The following is a 10,994-nucleotide window of genomic DNA, read 5'->3' as shown; positions in this document are numbered from 1 at the left end:
TCTCTCTCTCTCTCTCTCTCTCTCTCTCTCTCTCTCTCTCTCTCTCTCTCTCTCTCTCTCTCTCTCTCTCTCTCTCTCTCTCTCTCTCTCTCTCTCTCTCTCTCTCTCTCTCTCTCTCTCTCTCTCTCTCTCTCTCTCTCTCTCTCTCTCTCTCTCTCTCTCTCATCCCGCTCGGTCCCTATCCCTCTCACTCCATCCTTCCTCTCTGTCCCTACAGCCTTCTCTCTCCTCCCTCGCAGTCCCTACCCCTCTCTCTCTCTTCAATTCCAACATGACCTCCCTACTACTGTACTTATTGCCCTGACTGTTGAAGCGCTGCTCGACAGACGGTTTCTTCACCGCCCTGTCTACCTGTGACTCCAGCTTCAGAGAACCGTGTATCTATACCTCTGGGTCCTTCTGTCCTACATCACTCCCCAGGGTCCCTGTCTACCTGTGACTCCAGCTTCAGAGAACCGTGTCCCTGTACCCCTGGATCCCTCTGTTCTACAACAGTCTCCACGGTCCCCGTCTACCCGTGACTCCACTTTCAGGGAACCGTGTACCCTTATACCCTTGGGTCCCTCTGTTCGACAATACTCTCCAGGGTCCTGTCTACCTGTGACTTCTGTTTCAGGTATCAGGGTACCTCTCGCCCTACATTAGATAATCTTTCCCAAGTTTCCTCCCGTTGACCGTGCAAGCCCTACCATGTTGTTTGTCTTCCTGAAATACTATAGCTCAAACTAAATTGCATCTGGTTCTGCCCGGTCGACTTCCCCGGCGAATTGAGATCCCACTGTAGGTGAAATCTGTCTTCACTGTTTAAAACGACATCAACGTTAATGCCGTCTGCAAGCTCACCTACTGCGTACTGTGTAATCTGCTATAAATGGTCGATATAATTGACAAAGATCGATCGTCCCACCACCGACCACCCGGGAACAGCGCTAGTGACGAGCTTCCGGTCTGAGAAACGGACTGCAACACTAAACCGTGTCTGCGATCTCCGAGCCAATTGGGTGAATGCGGGTCGGTGGACTAGGTGACAGTAAGCGCTCTGCAAGGACCAGAAGGGCCGAGATGGCCTCTTTCACTGCTGTGATTGTTATATGGTTATATATATGAACGATCTGAATGTGAATGGAGGTGAATGGTTTGGTATGTTTGCAGATGATAGGCTGATGGATGTTGAGGATCGCTTAGAGGATCTGCATTCAATTCCATAGGTCACGGATCAGTTTCCGTTATGGGGTGGAGGAATGGCAGATGGTGTTTAACCCGGCGATACGTAAAATTTTGACCCTGGTAGGCGAAATGCTCAGAGATAGCAGAAGATCAGAAGAGTTCCAGACGGTATCATTCCCAAATGTGAAACGTCTAACACAGGAGGGAATGCATCCCGGACAGCATTGCCGGCCGAAGGGCCTGTTCCTCTGCTGTACTGGCTGGTCTACGATGCAGGATGTTCGAAACACACAAAACATTGTCAAATGTCCAGGTTCTCACAAGTCTTTGCCGCAGACAGCAGAGTTCCCTGTGCGGATACGTGGGTAACACCACCAGTCATGACGTCCACCGGCCTCTGTGTTCCGTGGACAAGCCAGTAGGGAAACTCAATTCCCAATTCACTGTGAATCCCGGTCATCGCAATCTTGTGAATGGATCTCCCATGAGAGAGACTTTGTCAAAGGCCCGTCTACAGTCAACACTTTATCTCTCCATTGAACCGCGTGATCAACCCGAGATCCCTTTCCCTGTCGACAGTTAAGGGTTCTGTCGTTAACTGCCTCCTGTCCAGTGACATTTAACTCCCCAAAGGAAAATACCTCACAGTTACCTGACCTAAACTCCGTTTGCCATTTTCCACCCAGATCTACTACTGATCCAGACCCCACCGAAACTATTGGCGATCTTCCTCACTGTCCACAACACCACCAGTCTTTGTGTCGTCTGAGATTTTACAACCATCCATCTCTATTTTCATCCAGATCAAAAACATCAAAAACACCGGATTGTCCGGTTGTATATGAATACCATTTCGCACCATCGTTTTTCTTCTTTTCTTATATTTTTTTAAATATATTTTATTTAGTTTTTCATTGAAAAACAGTTCGGAGTAGGGTCTTCCGAACATTCAGGCCGCGCTGCACAACAATTCTCCGATTTATTCCTTTCCTAATGACTGTTAAATTTACAATAACCAATAAATCGACCAACCGGTATGTCTCTGTACAGTGGGGGGAAACCAGAGCGCCCGGAGGAAATCCACACGCTCGTGGGGAGAAATTGGAAACTCCTTGCTGGAAGCGACGGGAATAGAACCCGGGTCGCTGGTTCTGTAAAGCGCTGCGCTAACCATCACATGCCCGTGCCGCCCTTCTCCTTGTCAGCAATCACTAAACATACAAAACGCAATGGAGTCCCCGAAAATCCCCACAACATGTTAATCCCCACAAGACGGTCATTGATCTTATGTGTGAAAAAGGAAAAAGGCGGGCGAACAATAATACAGCTACGGTAAATAATAAACTTGTGTCACTCTCTCTTTCCACTCTTTCACGCACCTCTCTCTCGCTTCTTTGTCCGTTTCCCCTCTTTCCCACATTTTTCTCCCCTCACTCTCTCTCTCTTTCCCAATCTTTCTCTGTCTCTCTCACACATCCCACTCCCCATTCACACAGAACATCGCTTCCTCTTCTCACGCGGCCATTTCCTCTCCCCTTTCTCTTCTCGTTTTCTCTCCCCCATTCTCTCACATTTTCCCGCCCATCGCCGCCCTCTCACCATCCCCTGAATTCTCCTTCTGTTTCTCTGAATGGCGTCTCCACAGGTGCGCATAAACAGGAGCCGAATGAGAACATTGGAAATAGACCGGACCGTAAGATCTGCCTACACAGCCTAGTGACGTCCGTCCTCTTCGTGGCCGTGGTCGGGCTGTCGATCTATGGTGAGTCGAACGGACTCCGGTTGGAGTCAGACCGTAAAATAACAAAGTGGAATAAAACATGAGTGTAAAACCTCACAGTGACCCGGACTCACCGATGAACGTGTACTTCACCATGACACTGACACATACCGTTCCGGGACTCCATGACACTGTCACACCCCTCACCGTAGAACTGACACTAGCTTTCCTGTACAGGGACATAACTCCCACCATGACACAGTTACGTCCACACCGTGACACCGAGAAAAGCAAGTCTGAATCCGGACGGCCAATTCCCCGTGCATACCTGGATAACCCTCCCCTGAGGGACCCAGTCAAAAGCCCCCGGCTCCAACTTAATCGATCACATTCGGGAGAGGTGACAAAATCTCTGGATCAGAGAGACGCTTATCAGCCCTGGCAAGAGAAGGGATTTGGACTCTCAGCAATGAGGCTCACTGTAACTGGGAATGAGAGAGGGAGGGATGATCGTGGTGGAAGGAGAGGCCGCGGCTGGTGGGTGGAAGGGAGTCCCAGTGGGGGACCAGCTGAATTCACCCACACAGTGAAAGAGAACATGGAAAATAGTTCGAACCATGGGATCTGACTACTGCGCCTCTTTACGTCCGCCCTTATCGTGATTGTTTCCGGTCTCTCGACCAATGGTGAGCCAAACGGGATCCAAATGTAAATAATTTGTTATTGTAAAACACGACAGAGACACCGAGACGCCCTTCACCGTGACACTGAGGCATCACTCACTGTGACACCAACACGCTCCTCAACCCGACCCGTCCAGCTCCGCACCGTGACAAAGACTCACTCGTCACTGTAACACCCTTCAACGAGACAGTATCACCCCTCAACATAACACCGATGCACAACTTACGTTGTACACCCCGTGACATTGATCCACGCCTCAGCGTGAAACTGTCACACCCACCGTAGCCATGACATGTCTCTCACCGTGACTCAGACACACCTCTCTCTGTGAGACCAGCGCATCACAAACCGTGACACAGTTACTCTACACACCGGGACACCCACACGCCCCTCACTCTGAGATTTCCCTCGCAGTGACATCGAGAAACACTTCATTATGAACCGCCTCAACTCTCGACAGTGCACCTAAACTCCTATCACAGTGACACCGACTCCTTCCTCAGAGCAACTCGAACATGCCCCGCACGATACTGACGCAGACCCCCCTTGTACCATCAACAAACCCTTCAGCGGGACATTGATATACCACTCAGCGTGACACAGACACCCCTCTCAATGTGGCGCTGAAGCCACTCACTGTGTCACCAGCACATTCTTCACTGTGACACCCTTCACCGTGACACTGACACCACACTCTCTGTGACCCGTTCGATAGCGTGACGCTGACTCGCGTGTCACTGTAAATGCCAATCATCCTTCACCATCTCTCTCAGTGTCACAGATTCGTCAGTCTCAGATCACATCCAGCCGAAACTTACAGCTCCTTCGGGAAGAGTATCGCGAGATGAACAGGACCCAGCGCCAATGTCGACTACAAGTCCTTGAGTTAAACTGAACCCTTGAATCCACAATATCCGAGAATTCCCTCCTAAATCTGACCCAGGGAACCTGTCTCAACTATCTTTCTGCGCTCAACTCTAATCTGTCCGTTCTTAAACGAAGAAACACTGAACTTCGTAACCAAGTTATTCAGGTGAAAAAGAAGTACAGATCTGCCAACGAAACCAAGGCTCAAATTTGTCAATTGTTGACCGGCACAAGAGGTGAGGCATAATCACACTCTTTCTCCAGTTCCTCATCACAGGGCAGGCATGGAGAGAGGAAGCGTCTCTCTGTGCTTGACATCTGGACTGTGTGAAGAGATGGTATGGAGGGTGATTCACCCTGTGTTTGACCCGGTGAGTGTGTGATAAGACGGTGTGGAAGGTGTTGGATAAAAAAAAATGGCTTAAAGGAAGATAACAGAGTGTAGTTGTGGAAGGAAAGTATTCTGCCTGGAGGTCAGTGACTCGTGGAGTCCTGGACCCCGGCTATTTGTGATTTTTATAACTGACTTGGATGTAGAGGTGGAAGGATGGGTGAGTAAGTTTATGCACGACACAAAGGTTGGAAAAGTTGTGGATGGAGCTATATGTGGTCGAAGGATACAAGAGTATATATACAGGCTGCAGAGTTGGGCAGAAAAATGGCAGATGGAGTTCAACCCAGACAAGTGTGAGGTGACGCATTTTGGAAGGACAAACCAGAAGACTGAGTACAGGATTAATGGTCAGTTACTTAAAAGTGCGGATGAACAAAGGGACCTGGGGTTTAAATCCATACATCCATCAAGGTCGCTGCACAGGTTGATAGTGTAGTTAAGAAGACCTATGGGATGCTAGGCTTCATTAACAAAGGATTGAGTTCAAGAGTAGAGAGTTCATGTTGCTACTCTACAAATCTCTGGTGAGACCGCACTTAGAGTATTGTGTTCACTTCTCGTCACCTCATTATAGGAATGATGTGGACGCTATGGAGACGGTGCAAATGAGATTTACCAGGATGTTGCCTGGATTGGAGAAACAGTCTTATGAAGCTAGTTTAACAGTGCTGGGACTTTTCTCTTTGGAGCGTAGAAGAATAAGAGGGGACTTGATAGAGGTCTACAAGATTCTGAGAGGCATAGATAGGTTGAATAGTCAATACCTGTTTCCCAGCACACCAACAGCAAATACCAGAAGGCATATGTACAAAATTAAGGGAGGGAAGTTTAGGGGAGACATCAGGGGTAAGTCTTTCTCACAGAGGGTTGTGAGTGCCTGCAATGACTTGTCAGGAATGGTGGTGGAGGCTAAAACATTAGAGGTATTTAAGACCCTCTTGGAGAGGCACATGGATGAATGAAAAATATAGGGTTATGGAGTAGTGCGGGTTTAGTAATTTTTTTAAGGACTATATGGGTCAGCACAACGTGGAGGGCTGAAAGGCCTCTACTGCGCTGTAATGTTCTATAGTTCTATGGTTCTATGGAGTAACACAGATAAACTGACCCCGGAGGAGTGTGACTGGACGTCGTGCAGGAAATTTCACTACACGTCTGAACGCTGGAATGTGTGATGAGGCCATGGCGAAAGAGATTCACTCTGTGTCTGATCCAGGCAGTGCGTGACGAGGCTTTGCAGAGGTAGAAAAACGATGTGTCTCACTCCGGGAGTGTGTGATCGGAAGATGTTTACTGACCCCTGTGATGTCACCGGGTGGAAGGAGCATCATACTATGGTTGACCACGGGAGTGTGCGGCGGGATGAAGCAGAGAGTGTTTCATTTCCTATCTGACCACGGGAGGTAGTATTAGGGTAGTGTGGAGGAAGAAATGACAGAATGATGGGACACAAGGAGTGTGCGAGAGTGCTGATTAGCGTTAGGGTCGTGTGTGCTGGGACACTGGGGAAGGAACCTCACTCTATGTCTGACAACGGAAGCGTATGTTGGGAACGTGAGACAAGAGCTTCCTTCTTCGCCTGTCCCCAAGAGTGTGTGACGGGACATTGTGTGCGGAACCCAAACTTCTCTCTGACTGGTCAGGAAGTGTGTGATTGAATTGTCTGCAGGGACTTTCACTCGACAACTAATGGGACGATCCCGAGGTAGTTTCATTTCATGTCTGCTCTCGGGAATGTGTGGCGGGAGACTCACTCTGTGTCTGATCCCGCGAGAGTGTGATGAGACGGTGCGGACGGTGCACAATGTTTTTGACCCTCCGCGTGTGTCATAGGAGAGTGAGAAAGAGCTTCACTCCATTGCTTTCTCCGGGTGCCAGTAATCGGACGGTGCTGAAAGAGCTAAACTGCTAAACTGTGTCTAACCCCTGGATTGTGCGATTGGACACTGTGACATTGGCTTAACTCTGTGTCTCACTCTGGGAATGTGTGATGGAACGGTGTGGAGGGAGCTTCACTCTGTGTCTACCCGCAGGAGCGCGTAGTTTGACAGTGGACAGCGTGCAGTCTGAACCTATGTGTGTGTAAAGTGACTGTGCGGAGAGAGAGAGAGAGAGAGAGAGAGAGAGAGAGAGAGAGAGAGAGAGAGAGCGAGAGAGAGAGAGAGAGAGAGAGAGAGAGTGAGAGCTTCACTCTCTGTGTCTGACGGTGCGGAGGGAGGTAGGGAGGTTCAGTCTATGTCTGGCCCGAGGTGTGCGTGATCGGACGGTGTGAAAGCAGCGACACCTGCTGTCTGAATCCGGGATTGGACGTTGTTGAGTGTGTTTGACATTTTCTGATCCCAGTCGGTGCAATGGAAGTTATGGAGGGAGATTCACTGTTTTTTGTTCATTATTTGTAGTGCATCCGTGTCCTCAGAACTGGATCAATAACGGAAGTCGGTGTTATTTCATATCCTCCATGGAGAAAGCTTATGATGGAGCGAGGGAACATTGTTCAAACTTTAATGCAAGGCTCCTCGAAATAAATTCAAAAAAGGAAGAGGTAAGTGATTCCCGAGGTCTACTATAGATCGAAATATTCGACACCGTCCCATCACACACTCCCGGGGATAGACACAGAATGAAACTCCCTCTAGAAGCACAATCTGAACCCGGTTTATTATCACTGGAATGTGACGTGAAATTTCTTAACTTGAGCATCAGCAATTCAATGCAATACATAACAGAGAGACAGAAAATAATAATAAATAAAATAAAGCATAATAAAAGTAAACAAGTAAATCAAACACAGATATTGAATTGATTATTTAAAGTGTAAAATAAAACAGAAATGGCGTACATTATAAAAAGTGAAGTAGTGTCCAAAGCTTCAGAGTCCATTCAGGAATCGGATGGCAGAGGGGAAGAAGCTGTTCCTGAATCACTGAATGTAGCTCCTCCATACCGGAGAGTGATGCAGCCTGTGAGGATGCTCTCAACGGTACAACTATAGAAGTATTTTTTTTCGTGTAACCGAATGAAGTCCCACCACGCCGTCCCGTCACACATTCCATCGATCAGACACTTGGTGATGCCACCTCTGTGCCATCTCGTCACATTTTCCCGTGGTCAGGTATGGAGGGAGGATAAATGTGACTCTCAGGTTCGACCAGCATGCGTTAGTCTGGGGATCGGTGGTGGGGGGTGGGGTCGTTACTGAGAAATCTCGCTTGTGTGATGTGTTGCCCAGTTACAAATGAATCCCACGAAGCAACCAATAGTTCACCATTTGTAATTAAACGACTGGGCTTTATGATTCTTCATTTGAGTAGCGGGTTAGTACAGAAAACAAAGAGAAAAAGGGCCCATTTTAAGGAAACAGTCTAATGCGCTCCTTGGAGCTCACTGTTTTCCCGTCCGTCCGTTCTCCATCGATTTCCCCCGGGCGTGATCCACTCCCGACCCCATTCCAAGTCGGCTCAGGCCTGCAGTCTACGATTACCCCGCTCTGGCATCTTCTCTCCCCATCTTCAGCCGAACAAAAACACGCGAGTCCCTCGCTCTCGGGCTCTCAGGAAAGAAAACCCCTCCCATCAGGGGACGCCACCCATTCCAAAGCCCCCGTTAACTCTCGTCATAGCACAAACCCACTGCTGCTACAGAGAAACCATTACATTAGCAGTGAAACATTTCCCAGTGAGTTGCATGCACATTAATCAAAGGAATTTAATTTCACAGGATTTTGTTTGCACATCCATCGGCTATGTATACAGAACTTACTGGATTGGAAAATGCAGAGACGGGTGAGGTTTGGACTGTTACAGGTCGGTGGTTTGGGAGTGACTCGAGGCCGTGCGGAGAGAATGGGACAGTGGGATTAGTTTGGAGTCTGACACGAGGCCGTGTGGACAGAATAGTGGAGTTGGATGAGTTTGTTGACTGACCCACGGTTTTCGGGAGAGAGTGGTGCAGTGGAATTGATTTGGGAACTGACTCGTGTTTGTAAGGGAGAGAGGTATAGTGGGATTTTTCCGGGGCTGGGAGCCGAGCGCAGATTAGTGGGCTATTTTTTTCGACTATCTCCGGTTGCCTGCTGTACCTGTTTTATCTCTGTTGAAATTGTCTAACCCTCTAGGAATGTGGATTCTAATCTTCTCTACAAGTACTTTGGATGGTCCAGCTGCAGTAAATGCAACGCGTACCGGGGCTACAATTATTGCAAAAGTAATTACAGATTCATCTGCGAGAAGTCGGATATTCCTGCAGAGATCAGAGATCTCTGTCAACACCCCGTGGGGAAGACTAAAATTAAATGAATGCACCCCACCTCTCCCCATTCAATCTAACCCACTCTCAACCCCCCCATCCTTTTACTCCTTCCCAACCTCTCTTCCCCTCCTTCCTACCCCAGTCTCCTCCTCTAATCGCATCCCCATTCTTCCCCACTACTCACCCTCTCCCCATCTAGACCACTCTTCACCCTTCCCGCCCCGCTCTCCCCCGCTCCCCCCCCCATTTACTCCCCCTTTCTACTCCTCTCTTTGTCCTTCTCCTCAACTCATTCCGCTTCTGCTCTGGCTCTGTCTCCCTCGGACCCCACTCTCTGCCTCTCCGCTCTCCGTTCTCTCCACACACTCTCACCTGAATTCTGTGCACTCAGTCTCTCAATTCCCCAACCCAGGTGGAAAAGACTGTGCACATTCACCCTATCTGTACCCCTCCTGGATTCATAACCACAATCCAGGGAATATAGACTCATCCGTCCTTCTTGCCTTCTCTCCGTATCTTCGACTGTCGAGACCCGGCAACATCCTCGTAAACCTCCCCCCGCACTCTTTCCAGCTCAGTGGCATCTTTCCTACAGGAGGGCGACCAGAACTGTACACCGCCCTCCAAGCGCCGCCTCACCGAAGCCTTGAACAACTTCAACGTGACCCAGGGACGATGCAAAGATGTAAAATTAACGTAAATTGGGAGAATTAATAAATACTGCAATGAAGGTGAATACCGAGGGAGTGTTTAAGTGTTCAGGGAGCGTTCGCAATCTGATGGAGGAGGGAGGCAACTGCTTGTAAATTGTTGTGTTTTCAGGCTCCTGTACCCTCTCCCCGATGGTACCGATGAGCACAGGGCATTTCCCGGCGGGAGGGCGTCCTTGCTGGTGGATACGGTCTTCCCGACGTATTCTTTTGACCATGTCCTCGATGGAGGGGAGGGTTGTTGACGGGCAATAATTGGCACTCTGAGCCTCAAAGGGAAGGTGACAGCTAACCACACTCCGGGGAATGGGAATGCTGAAATGGGACGCCTGCCGCTGTTCAGTCGGGAACGTGACACCTTCTTCGTGTTTCAGTGAATGTGCTATCTCCACCCAGATGGATTACACATTCTGCTCCATAGATCCCATATCGTCCCTCACTATCGCCCTGACCTCAGCCTCAATCAAGAGCGCTACCCCACCTCCTTGACATTTCTGCTCATCCTTTCGTATTCCCTGATATCCTTGGGTATTGAATTTCCAGTCCTCTCCTCTTTGCAACCACGTCTCCATAACGACCACTAAATCACTCCCCTTTGTACTGATTTGGGCCACTGACCTTATTTGGAAAACTACGGACATTCAGATAAAGTGATTTTACACTCATTGTGCTTTTAAAATCATGTCATCTTTCTCTCTTTACACTTGAAGTTTCTTCGCGTCGCTTCACTCCACTCTTACCTTTCTCTTTTTTATCTTTTGATTTTACTTTAACTTTATCCACACTTTTCTCTTATGCCTTATCCATACTCCGCCAATCTATTGCATACATACCCGCATTATGTGGCTATCTGGGATCCAGGGCCCATCCCGGTTCAGGTCCAGCCCGTCCCATTGGAACAGTTCCCTCCTTCCCCAGTACTGGTGCCAATTTCCCGTAAATTCAAACCCACTTCTCCCACACCAATCCTTGAGCCACGCATTTAACTCTAATCTTCTTTACATTAGGCAAATTTCACATGGCTGAGGCTGTAGCCAGGAGATTGCATCCTTTTTGTTTTAGCTTTTGTTTTTAAGTCCGTGGTTGCTTAATTCCCTCAGCAGAAGCGTTTACATCGATCTACCGATATGTTGCATTTGAAATATTGACTTGGTTTCCACCGCCGCCAGCCGCAAGGTATTCCTCCAATCACCCCTCATGGCAG

Source organism: Hypanus sabinus, unplaced genomic scaffold (assembly GCF_030144855.1).
Source record: "Hypanus sabinus isolate sHypSab1 unplaced genomic scaffold, sHypSab1.hap1 scaffold_154, whole genome shotgun sequence".
Lineage (NCBI taxonomy): Eukaryota > Metazoa > Chordata > Chondrichthyes > Myliobatiformes > Dasyatidae > Hypanus > Hypanus sabinus.
Note: the sequence above shows the minus strand (reverse complement) of the source record.